Below are 13,857 nucleotides of genomic sequence, written 5' to 3'. Positions count from 1 at the left end.
ATAAACTCAGCTCAGCCTAGATGCTTCTGGGGGATCTGTTGGATGCCCATTTCCACAGCCCTGGGAGCTCTAACTGTGGCTGTGTCAGCCTGGTTGGGTGAAGATTCATTTTTTTTCCTTGATATACATTCACAGATGGCATCCTGCATGAGGAGGATCTGGCACATCAAATGGCACTGGTTCAGAAAACATCTGCCACTCGTGAAATTTTGCTATGGATGTGACTCATCCCTTTGGAGAGAGCCAAAACCAAGCCTCTGTGCCATTTTTAAGTCCCCTTTAGATGTGAAGTTTTGCTGTGCAATTCTGTCAAATGGACACATGGAGACTATTTTTAATTCCAAATACCCCCACTCGGGAGATGTTGCTTTTTCCTGTATTCCCTTTCATCACAGCAAGGCGCTTATACAGAACTTGCTTCTGCAGTGGAGCAGACTCAGACAATTTAGATTTTATTTGTTGAAGAATAACCATCTGTCAGCTACTGAGAAGGAGGAAAAGAATCTATCCCTGAAGATTGGAGATCTGCAAGTCTTTAACCAGCTCTCAGAACAGGCTGTATCTCAGAACAGGAACTGAAGTACCCTGGGAAATCAAACAGGAAAATCAAGTAATAAAATGTTCAGAGAGGCAGTGCGCAAACGTGCAGCGTGAGGGTGGAAGCACTTGCCCATAGAAAGGAAAGGGCTCAGGTTAATAATCAAAATGACCTCATACTAATAAATTAGGCAAGGAAAGAGAAGGACAGAAAGGAAACTGCTCTTTAAATGCTCATTGTCAGAGTGTGTTTAGCAGCTCTCCGTGCAATCAGCAAGTTCTCCCTGGTGCAGGTCTCTGGGTACCTGTTATGTAATAAGCTGCTGAAGGGTTTGTGCAGAAACTTCCAGAAAGGTCAGTGTGTACACACACAGTGTGGTGGATATGAGAACTGCTCTGCATAATTACTCACCTTTTTTAATAAACTCCCTGGTCTCTGCTGAGACTTCCAGTGGCAGCACAAGTGGGACCTGCATCAACATACACCAGGAACAGTGGCTGCTTTTACAGCCTCAGAAGGATCCTTCACTGGTGTGTAGCGAAGCTGTGGAGCCAAACATGCATTTGCACTTTCTGTTGGGCTCAAGCCAGTCCCACAGGCTGTCACCATCCACCCCTGCTGTTTGCAATATTAGTCCTGTCCCACACAGGGCTGGGAGGTGACAAGTGGTGGTAGGAAGCAGCTTTAAACACTGCTCTGTGGTTTCCCCCGGCTGTATGGCACTGGTCTGCAGATTTTATGTGCCTGCAGTCAGGTGGAGCTGTAGACAATTTTGGGAAGTTCTTTGGTACCTGGGTGGCCCCATTTTGTCAGCTGCCAATGGAGGCAACAAAAACTCCCTCAGAAGTGCCTGCCTGTCCAAAGGGGCTCAGGGACATTTGTTTGGCTTCCTACCATAACAACAGGCACCCAAAAAGAGTAAAACCCAAAATAACAAAACTTCACCATGGAGAAATGATGATGTGTCGCTTGCCCACACTAAAGCTTATTGCTACCAGCTGGAAGAGTAAGACATCTCCACATCTCTGGGTCTCACCTGCAGCCTTTGGTACACACACACAGGTACTGTGTGCTGTGTTCCTGCCCATACTGGTTCATTTCACAGCCAACACAACCCAGATGTGCTCATTTCCTTTGCTTGTGGATAACATGTGCTCCCACCTGAGCCAGTTCCTTTCTTGGAGGACCTCAAGCTCTCTGTAGGGAAATGGTCAGGCACACATTGGGTTGAAGGCTCAGCATCTGCTGCAGGGGTATATCTACTCTGGTCTCCAGGTCCCTCTCCTCCATCCACTGTCCTGTTTTCCTCTGGGAGGGCTCTTTCCTTCCTCATCTCCCAGGGTAGCTGGGAAACCAGCTTGCCATGCTGTGGGTACAACCATCTGGAGGAGAAGGCAATGCCAGATGGTTCAGGGGATTATCTACAGACCCTTCTGCATCTCACCCAGTGTCGTGCTAGCCCTGAGCACCATCCTTACCCATTGCTCCTTGCAACCTCCTCCAGCTTTGATCCTGCTTGGTGTCTGATCCAAAGCTCACAAAATCTGTTCCCACCATGCTTGGACCTTGAGGCAAGACCAGAGATGAACCCAGACAATGCTGTGTATGCTCATGCAGTTCCTAGGAAACCTGAAACCTCTGTAGGAAACACATCTCCTCAGTGGCTGTTGAAATGTTGGTGTTCTCCTTTGCAAAAAGTCAACCTCCCTGCTTTTGGGATTCTTACTATTAAACTAATAATAGAGCTGTCTCATTTGCTTCAGACTCTACCAGAATAAAGTTTAAGCAATTACAGAGGGTCAGAGCTGGGCAGTTTACCTTCTTCTCCCTGTGCAATTAATACATTCCCATCACTGATTATTTGGTAAGAACAGATTGGTTCAGAGGCCATTTCCTTGTAATCTAAATACTATGGACAAAAAGGATTGTGGTTTGGGGGAACAGCTAGTGTCCCCAAGTCTGAGGAAGTGACACCTATGGGCTTGTAAGAAGTAAGAAAATGTCGTGCCATACTAAACAGAGACCAGGACCTGGGAGAGAAAGCAGGCATTGGTATAGGCTTATCTCCCTCCCACTTCTTTCTCTGGCTGTCCCCTCTGGCTGCAGGGCCACACAGACCTTTCCTGACCCCTTTGTTCTATTAACTTGGTTGGTGCCCCTCAAGTGAAACACTTCCTTGGACTAAATGCCACTAATGACATTCATCTTCCTATTGAAAGCCAATGAAAGCTGCAAACCCAAGATATTTCAGAGAAATGGAGGAGAGAACACCCTGGGCCATGTGATTTTTAGTAGGTATGATTTCTTTTTTAATTTCCTCTCTTCCATCCCATCTGAATTGTGTCTCCACAGCAAGCCTAAGGAGGCTCAGCAAAACCCGAACCTGGAAAATGAGGGAGATTAAGTGGATCAGGCAACTGGCTCATAAGTGGAAAAGAAACCTTGTGATGGGAGAGCAGGAGCCACTAGGGAAAGTTTGATAAGAAACAGGATTAAATTACACATTTTCCTTTGTGACACACATTCTAATGCAAAGAACTACTACATCACCTCTCCTTTCTTCTTCCCACAGCAAGTCTCACCTGTCAATCACCATAAATTTCCAGATGAGACATTTACTGTCTGTTGGGGTTAAGTGTGTTACTTTCATGTGCTAGCTGGAAGTTCATAATTAGCTCACACCTTCTTATCAGTGACCGGCTTCGTTTTCCTGTTGTTCTTAATTTTATGGTTGTTTTGCCTGCCGTAAATCTGTCTCCACTTGGGATGCCTCATTTACATCCATTTATTGCAAGAAAGACTGAACTAAATTAACCTTAATTGACTCCAGTTCTGAGGAATTTTATCCACTATTTCCTATTCAGGGCAGGAGAGTTTCTGACCATGTAGGTGCACGACCTTCAAACACTCTGGGCTAATTTCTGTCCTTTGGTAAGGCCATCTACTCCCAGAATTAGTTTTGTACTTTAAAGTGAAGTTGCTTCAGTGTAAGTTAGGGTAGGATTTACTCCACCACTAAGTTTTTCCAACATCAAATTAAAAAGCTACATGCTAAAACAATTCCCTCCTGCTAGGAAACTTTGGATCCACTTGAAGTTTGGAAAATATCTTGCTTTTATGTCTGGACTCTCTAAGGCTGTTAACATGTCTTGGGGATGCTGAAGTTGCTTTTCAATTCCATGCAATTGTACAGACAAAATTAAATTACAATTTTCTGCCTTATTTTCCACTTTTATATTGCTTGCTCCATTTCTCAGCATCCCTGCTGCTTTATATTCTGAAAATGTTGAAGTACACTGGAGGGCAGGGCATATCATTATTTGGATAACTCAGCTCTAGTATAGAGTTATCTGCAAAAGAGATGCTCAGGACTTAAGTCTTTATTATTATTATTACTACTATTATTATTATTAGTTTATTTTTATTATTCCTAAGCTTTTCAATCAAGCTATCCAGGCATGAGATTTTAGTCAGTGTGTTTGTGTATCTTGTCACATGCAAGGGTGCTGGGCAGGGGGATGCTCATGGAGTCTCTAGCAGCAGTGTCTGACTCCTCTCTCGAGGCATAGAGCAGCATGCTGCACCTTGCCAAGCAGTCACTCATGTCTCTGGGCTGCATTTCCCAGTGCTCTTGCCATCCTCCCTTGCAGCCATGTGCTGTCACCAACTGCTTAACCAACCTCAGCATGGGTTTTGTTCTAGTACATCTTGCAGGAGCCATCAGGCAACTGGAAAAGTCTCTCCGGGTTCATTTAGCACCAACGCTTCCCCAGAGCCCACGGCGGGCAAAGGTCCTATTCCTAGGGAAGCCCACAAGGTGTGGATCCTGCCATATCCATTTCAGTGCTGTTTCCAGCTGACAGTCCCAGATGTTCTGAGCACCTGCGAGGTGAGTGTCCCACGGCACCGACTGCCAGGTTAGGGAGGAGCGTGATGGACACAGACAGGTTCACAGAGAGCAGCAGCGTGGCCAGATCCTTCTTGCTTTGAAGAAAACACTTTGACACAAGGTTATTTTCTAATCCACTCCAGTTTCATTTTATCCAGGAAGTTTTTATATGGCTCCATACACCAGAGGAAATGCATTTTTACTTCACAAAAGGAAGATGAGGAAATGACTTTCCAGTTGTGAGTATTTTGGACACTTGTTAACTATTCTGCCCAAAGGACTGATGCCAAGAATTTAACTTTCTTTTTTATTTTTAGGAGGAGGACAGCAGATTTTTATGGTTTTATGAACAGCTGTACAAAATTATAATTAACTGTTGCCTGAGATGTTGACAGCTGGCAGCACTATTTCATGGTGAAGTATCAAAACTATAATAATTCTCTCTTGTAAAGGATAGGTAGGCTGAAACAATTAGCATTTAAAAAGTTGTCCTCCTTAGAGAGAGTGAGCATACAATTTAATTTAACACTGAACACTCTATCCTGTCCTCTCCTAAAATAAGAAGGAATATCAGCAACAATTCTCCACTTCCTAAAATATTCACTACCTGCATCCCACTGTTGGAAATCATGGGACAGTAGTGGATTTCACAACAAGGAAAAACTGAAGGACACTTTTTATTATTAGTTAGGGAGAACATCTGCCCCAGTCTTTTGCCTCATCAGGGTAATTATTCCAATCATACAGGAAAAACAGACTCCCCCATTGAAAACAACTGGGTAAGAAACTTGGAGGTGAAAAAGAACTCTTTGTCTGCCACATAGGATATCTGATATCCTGCTGCCTGAGAAGAGTCTCTCAAGAAAAAGAAAAAGGAACAGGGGAAAAGATTGTCTTGGATTGTCCTCCCTTCTAGACTGGGCCAGCTGGGAGATATTCTGTTGCAATCTTTCTCAGCAACTCTTTGAATTAAAAGATTTTCTGCTAGATATCAGAAAAAGGTAGGTTTTCTTTTTCTCAAACCTACCTCTGAAACAGTGAAAACATGCATTTCTCCATGTAGGAAACACACCTAGAGATAGTTAATCAGATGGATGAATGCACATTTGTCCAGTTTGTGTGTGCAAATTCCTGTCTGATCAATGTCTCCAGATGGCTCATCTAAGGTTGCCTGTGGAAAACATCATCCTCATTTCATCCATTTCATAGGAATGGGCTATGTCCTGGCTCAGCCAGCAAGCAGCAGTGTCTGAAGGCAGGGCTGTGCACAACCCATCCATCAGCAGCATTCTGGGTGGGATGTCCCAGTCTGTGATCCCTGACAGGGACCAGAGAAAGGGAAGGATCATTTGAGGGAATCCCAGGAATTACCCCATGTCATGTAAACCCAAAAGATAACCCAACCAAGACCTTTCCATCCTTTTCTTCTTACTACATATGTTCTCTGGAAAGGAGCTGGACTCTGGACAGGAAACCACTGAGAGCTTCTCTTATCCTCCCCTTTGCATTTACAGAACTGAGGAGCTTTCCAAGCATTAAAACATTTTACCATCATAGATGCAACCCATTATTTCTTTCCCAAGCATGAAAAGCTTGTGAATGACCATCTGCAACTCTGTACACATTTAGAAAAGGATAATTTTTCTGAGAAAGCAGGGGAAAAGCCAGACTGAGTCTGATTGGTCCAAACCAATCCAAATGCTTAGGATGACATATATTTCCTATTAGAGAGGAGATCAAGCAAGCTTTGTCAGCTAGGAGGATCCAAGTCCCTCGATGCTGTGTGCAAGAGTTTCCACATCTGTGCAGAGAAGTGAGAGAGAGGCCAGAAGGGTCCAGGGAGGAGCCTCAGAGCATCTGGAAGACACAGGCTGAGTGTCCTCCTCCGTCATGGGCTGCCTGACGTCCCTCTGAGGGACACCTGGGCTTCTCCTCTCCCCAACAGCCTCACCGTGCAATTGTTGGTGTCAAGCAGCTGTCCACAAATGTTCGTTCCAGTGCAACAGAACATTTTTCATGTTGGCTTGAGCCAAGCTGGAAAGAGAGGAATGTTATTTGAGACAGGAGGGGAGTGTGCTCACAAGGGAGGTTTGTCGCCCTGTGCAACTTCCTCGTGTTGAGAAGCCTTTGGATACGTGTCACCCTTCTCCTCCTTAAGGTGAGGCCAGCTGGGCTGCTTTAGCACACCAAGCAGAAATAAATACCAGACTGATGTAAAAATAATATATACTCAGACATCATGGCTGTGAGATGAGAATGGAACAGAGATAGCAGCTTTTCTCTGAGCCCACAGCTTCTGCAGGATACTAATGATGGTACTGAATTCATAGACTGGTGACTGGGCCATAAAAATATTCTCAAAATGTTTCATCCTTGCCCTTCCCTTTCTTCTTCCTCCTCAGATAAACTTAATCCCAACACCCTTTGGGAGACTCTGCTGATCTTAAGCACATTTCAGCAGTTAAAGGAGTGTTGAGACATCATGTCTCCTGCATGCTACGACTTCCTCCTTGCAGTGATGCCAATTGCTGGTGCAGTTTCCTGGTTGAGTTGTAGATCATGAAATCAGGTATTTGTTTTTTTGGAAATGCCATTGAAACCTTTACCTTCATACCAGCAAGCAAATTTTGAAATCAGGCTGGACTGCATAATTTCATACTTATGTTCCTAATTGTGTTTTTACAGTGTTTCACATTACAGTTTTTCCTCGTCTCCTAAGCCTTTCACTTGATAAATACACTTATATTATGAAACTGCCCAGTTTCTACATTCTTTTTCACTTTCTTCTCTCACATCAAAGCCAATATAAATAAAGAATAAATGGTTGAGCTAACAAAACTGTTAAGAGAATACACTTTTTCCCCTGGAGCTGAAAAGATTTCCAATACCCTAGCAGAATTCTCTTAGATCAGTAATTGTTAATGGAATAAAACAGTGTCAAAAGGTAAACATGGTTGTTTGATAAGTCAGGTTTGACTGTGCCTTTCTGGACCATGTCTCTTGCCTGTCTGCTTTTGTTTTGTTAAGATTAGCTGTTCTCAGTTCAAGGGAGTAGCCAGAAAATGAATTTTGTATACACAGCTCTGTTTGCAGCTTCCAACCCCTGCACTTTTTCACTTTAGCACGGTGAGCACGTACCCTGCTCCAGAGCAGCTTTCACAATGCTTGCACAATCTCTCAATCAGTTGTGGGTGCAACACTGAGTGAACCTCGAAAAATGAGCCAGTGAAAGCTATGTAGCCAAAACATGTGAAAGGCATCAAAAACTATCAGCTCAGCAATTCCAGCAGGTTGGACAACAGTCTGACCTTTGTCATAAGGAAAGCCAGGGAGGTATCAGGCAGTTTTTTATGCTATTTTCTGTAATAGCCCTTGTCATACTTTCTCCCAGCAGGAGTTTGTGACCCTGCAAAGGCTGAGGACTGTAATTCTGAGTCTGATCAGCACAGAATTTACTTCTGAGCTCCCAGTAATCTAGTTGGACTTCTTTTAAATAACTATTGGTGGCAACCAAAATTTATAGCAGAACCCCGTCTCACAAAATAATAACCAGCCTGGGAGGGACTAGGAGTACAGTTTGCCTTTTCCAGTGCTAAATGGGGTTGTTTACTCAGGAGAAAAGGAGGCTCAGGGAAGATCTTATCTCTGTCTACAATTACCTGAAAGGGGGTTGTAGTGGGGATGGGTGACAGGACAAGAGGAAACAGCCTCAAGCTGTTCCAGGGGAGGTTCAGGCTGGACATCAGGAGAAATGTCTTCACTGAAAGTGCTGTTAAGCTTTGGAATGGGCTGCCCAATAAAGTGGTGGAGTGGCAGCACTCAAGAAACAGCAGGACGTGGCACTTAGTGCTATGGTTTGTTTGATGAAGCTGATGGACAAACACAATATTTAGTGGTCATCACCAGTCAGACTGCCATCATCAGGCACCTCTAAAGTGACCAACAGCTCTGTGAGGGAAGCACAGGCATGGTACTGTATGTAAGGAGAAGTTTAGAAAAAAATCACATATTTCTTTGTCAAATTCCAGCTAAAGACACACTGGTAAGCTTTCAGTGGATTCACCCTGGATAAGCAATATTCTTGATGCCCCAGGAAAACTCTGAAAGAATGGGATAAAGTAAAGCAGGGGGAATTGCAGAGGTCAGTTTGGAAAGTTTGCTGACTACAAGATCTGTTCTAAAATGTGTGCACAGCTTGCATAAATCTAATCTCCTGTTGAATATCCCTGCATGAACAGTTACACAGCACTGCTTGGGCTAGGAAACTCCCTAACCTTCTTCAGCCCTCATGGTTAAATGTTGGTTGAGTGTGAGTACTCCAAGCTAAACACAAGCTCTGAATAGGGACTTATGTTCTTGTGCTGTAATACTCTCTGTAAAAATCCACAGTTCTGGTACCACATACAGAAATATCTGTACCAGAAGCAGGATTTCTTACAATAAACACCCTTAAAATGTCATGCATTGAACATTATACATATTATACGTGATAATTATATGTGATTATACATATGATGCTACTCTAGAGAACATGCATTGAGGCATTATACATATTATACATATGATACTACTCTAGTTTTAAAACACTTATAATCTCAAAGAAAACCAAAAAACTAAACAATGAGAGGATTTCCAGCCTTTTGTATTGGAGCTTGTCCACCTGAAACATAGTGGTGTCCATGGCTAAATTGATTCACTTCGTTAAGGCAAGTCTGCAAGGGAGCACATGGCACCCTTTAAAGTTCTCTTTGACAATCCCTACCTTCTGTCAGAAGTTTGCTGTTTATGAATATGTATCACTTGAGCTATGCCTGATGTAACCCTCCTATATGACATGAAGTCTGCACTCATTCTGTGGTCTCTTGGTTGATTTTCAGGTGAAGTTCTTCATCAGCTTCTGGAACAGCCTGAGGGAGTGGTTACATTTTACATTTCCTTCGCTGTCAGTTTGTTCTCTACTACTTCCCTTTGATGGTGTGTCATGTTTGCTGGCCATTCATACTTTTGCAAGAGCTCCAGCATCCCTGTGTGGAGCAGAGACCAAGATGTGGAGGCAGTTCTCAGCTTGTGCAGCACAAAGGCAATGGTTGCTCGGGTTGGGTCTTTTTGGTTTTACAGAAAGAAGCTGATTTTGTGCTCTGCAAAGTCATGCTCTGTTGGGTGAATGCATGCCAGCCCTCATTAGGGATGTTAGTGTTATGCTAATTGTATTTTTGAAGCTCTGTAATTCTGATTTTTCTGAGAAGCTCAATAAAAAACTTAATTAAAAAAATATGTTCTCTGGAAAGGACAAGAGATGCTCTTCTCAGGAGCTAGGCAGAGTTACAAAGGAAGAGCTTTGTCTGTATCATCCAACTGATCTTAGACATAAAGACTGCTTATTAATTAATTAATACTGCTTCAGATGATATGAGAGCACGTGAGAATGATCCAGGCTGTGGACAACAGGAGGTGGGAGATACAAGCATGGAGTTGCAGAATTTCCCTTCTGGCTTGACCTTCCTTAGCAATCCCCTAATTAGGAACAATTAGGAGCAAATACTCCCCCAGATTGCTTAGAGAGCAGATTTCATAGGTTTCAAGGAGGTGATGACTTGAAGCTGTTGCAAGGTGTAGAAGGATGTCCAAAACAGAGATACTTTGCAAAGGCAGGGAACACCAGAAAACTTCCATTTCCTTCTGGAGGGAGACTCTCAGGGGAGCCCAACCTTACTGCAGATCTCTGTGCAAGAGCAGCCAAATCTTTAAAGCCTGTTTCCAGAAGGATATTTAGTCACACAAATAAGTTCTCTGATCTAGGTTTCAGTCTCTCCTGCTGCCTCAAGACTCTGTAAAATGAGGCTTTTCCACCCCATTTATCTCATCGCATAAATTTTGGCAACGATCTCTGGAGAGCAGGAATGGCCTTTGCATAAAACTGACTACTGAAGTAAGCAATAACAGCTAAGCAGTTACACAGAATACACTCTTTCTACTGTAAAACTTCTGAAACCTTTCCAAATTTTGCTGCTTTTTTTTTTTTTTTTTTTTTTTTTTTTTTTTTTTTTTTTTTTTTTTTGTATTAAGAAACACTCTTCTTCCCACAGGTTCATTTTTGTTCTTGGTCTGCTACTCTGAGTGTGGCTGTGAAGTCTGAATGGTTCTTGCTGGTCAGAGCCTATGGAGCTTCTGTCTTTCTGTCATTTCATGTGTCATGCAGACAACCAAAACCCGCAGCAATAAAAACTTCACAGCACAACAAACCCCCATGTTGCTGATGTGTGCCACATGGTGTATTTTGTTTCTAACTGGTCACACTTGGAAATGATTCAGTTTCTTTTTCCCAACCAGACCCATTGTATAAAGCAACTTTTTCCTGTTTGAAGTCCAGTGTGTTTTTTTGGGAAAAAATGAGACATTTCTCTTGTGTGAGGTCACAAATGTTGTTGGAAAATATAACTGCAGAGGCATGGTTCTTATCTGCATCCACGATTTTCCTCCTTTTTTCAGGCTTTGGAACCTTAATATTTGTGGACATGCACACATGCATAGATTTCATAGAACGTTCTGAGTTGGAAGGGACCCACAAAGACCATCTAATACAATTCTTAAGTGAATGGCCCTTATGAAGATCAAACCTACAACCTGGGTGTTATCAGCACCGTGCTCTAACCAACTGAGTTCACTGGGGTGATGAAATAAGACCAACCAAAATATTTGCATTTCTTTAAGAATATTTTAAATCCTGCTGTTAAAATCTAGCGATAGATGTGATAGATTTTCACGACTTAAGGCTCCATCACATACAAAAATACTCATTGTGTCTTTTCTACAAACTCTTCTACACAGAATAGTTTGTGCTGCTAACAAAGGAAAATGCATTTTAGAATAAAATGTATTTATTGGCTAACAGGTCTCAGGAAACAGGACAAAATAACTTCTGTTTGTTGGGTTTGATTTTTTTTCTTTTTTTTAATTTGGCCAAAAAACAGCAGTTTCAGTGAGCTGAGTCCAAATGTATTCTCAGCTGGGGAGAAAGGACTGATTGATGGTGGTAAATATTAAACTGTTCAAGGCCCCTACTTCACAGCATATAAAACCAGTCACATCAGCTCATGTTTCACTTTTTATGTCTTTTCTTTGAAAAAGACACAAAAATCTGATAAGCACAGCTCAAAGCCCCACCAAGCTGCCCGTGCAGCCAGCCTCCTCAGCATGCAATTACTTACACATTTATCATGAGAAAAGGACACCCTCAGATAACAGGGCTGCAAGGGGTCAGGATGCAAATTGGGTGCGAATTTGCTCTAAAGGTGTGAAGCACAGCTCCCACACATTAAGGCAGTGGGTGCTGACATCTAATTGCACCAGCCTGCTTATGGCTTCCAGGGGACAATCCAGTCACAAAAACCACCAGGGGCTGTTTGGCTTCAGGCCTTATTGGCATGGACACACTTCTTATGGGTGCAGACACACACAGAAGTGTTGGCTAAGAGGAAGACAGGTGGTTGAGGAAGTGATGAGGATTGTAACTGAATTAAGGTTTAAATAACAATACCCCACATTTTTGGCAGCTCCTACAGCTGTATATTAATCTGTCTGGGCCTAGTTTTCCCAAGAGACTGCAGGGGAAAGTCGGATCTGTTTCCAGCCTTAGCTGGGCAAGCTGGGCTCAGGAACAGAGTGCATTGAGCCTTAGATTACCTGTGGGAAGTTTGCTCATGAGGATGCATTCACAGAAGAGTAGAACCACTAAGCTTGGGGAAGACCTCTAAGATCATTGAGTCCAACAACTAACCCAGCACCACCATGTTCACCACTAACCCATGTCCCCAAGTGCCACATCCCTCTCCCAGACGTTCTCTTTGCTCAAACCCTGTTGAGCTAACTCAGAGGTACTTATTCCTTCTTCCCTGACCTGTCAGCATATTTTGAATCTGAAAACAGTAAAAGCTTCTCTATTTCTCTTCTATGGGAAGGAGATTTCTCCCAGGCTCAGAAAAATCAGTTTGCCTGGCTTGTGCCAGCAGTGTTTCTGTGCTTGGGCCTGGCAGCCTGAGCAGCAAGTGATGCCAAAACAATTTTGATCACTACCCCTAAAAAATACCAAAACCACCAAACAAAAGACGATACTTCTCCACTGAGAACAATGGCCAGAGCTTGACAGTCATTACTCACAAAGCTCCTGGGCTCTGGCATACCCAGAAATTGGTGGCATTTTGCAGTATTTCAGAGGTGTCTAGTTGCCCTCTAGTTTTTAGGGTCATGTTGAATTTAAGAAACCACCAATAAAGATGGACACAGAGAGGTCCTAAAAAATACTCTCTGGCAATATTCCAGCCAAATGTTTCAAGCACCTTTTTTTTTTTTTTTACAACTTTACATGTTGTGGAAGCTATGGAGAGGACTCAAGCACTGCTGTGTTAAAGTGCTCTTAGATGGGAACAATCACTGATTGTCTTATCAGTCATGGCTCAGTAGTCCTGGAAGGCAAGTGGAGGTGTGTGCAGCATTTCTTTTGTTGACAATGACATTTGTAACTGGAGAGACTGAGATTAAGGTTACAAGCTGCAAACAGAGTTTCTGCAAAAAAAATGAAGTTCTGCAGCACATGTTGTTTGAATTGTTACCCTGTACAGGGTAGAAAGGTGTTGTTCTCAATTGCTGCAAATTGACAGTTTACTAGACAAAAGGATGCTGGGATGTCACATTTGTCTCATAAAAAGCACTCATTATTTCCTCCTTAGAAGACTGATAAGGTCTAATGACTGATTGCAACACATTGCTGGAATTACCATAATATTATCCACAAATCTGCATGCAATTGTGAAAGGAACAGTTTGAGATCTATGAAACAAGAGATGTTCTTAATCACAAATGATTGATGCTGGAAGTGTGAGGTTGACACAGGTGGAAGAGAAGATCTTGTCAGTATTAGGAATGGTCTCTACCTTCCAGTTGCTCCACTGCAAGACAGGGAATGGCAGCTGCAGGAATGTTCGTGGATCACATCTCCCAGGAGGGAGTGTCCAGGGGAAGACCCAGTGAGGGACTTCTTGGAAGTGGTTTTGAGAAATGCAGTCAAGCTTGGAAGATGACAAAGAAGTTTAATACCTTTAGACTGTAATACCCTCACTCAAAATCCCTCTTGGAGGGATGCAGGTGATCACTGGCAACTGCCACCACTTGCCACCACCTAAACCCACTATTTTTTCTTGGCACTAAATGAAGATTCATCTCTAGGGTGGGGTTTTTTGGAGGGTTTGGTTTTGATTTTTTTGTTTGTTTGTTAGTTTTGGTTTGGTTTTGGTTTTGTTTTTTTTCTTTTTTAAATTCAAGACAAAATTACTACATCAGATTGGACCAGAAATGAAACACAGCCAATCAGATGTTCAGGCTGCCATGGTAATCCAATAAAGATTTATTTTCCTGCCCCTCCAGAAACACAGCT

This window comes from Cyanistes caeruleus, chromosome 5 (genome assembly GCF_971803275.1).
Source record: "Cyanistes caeruleus chromosome 5, bCyaCae1.hap1.1, whole genome shotgun sequence".
In the NCBI taxonomy this organism is placed as follows: Eukaryota; Metazoa; Chordata; class Aves; order Passeriformes; family Paridae; genus Cyanistes; species Cyanistes caeruleus.
Note: the sequence above shows the minus strand (reverse complement) of the source record.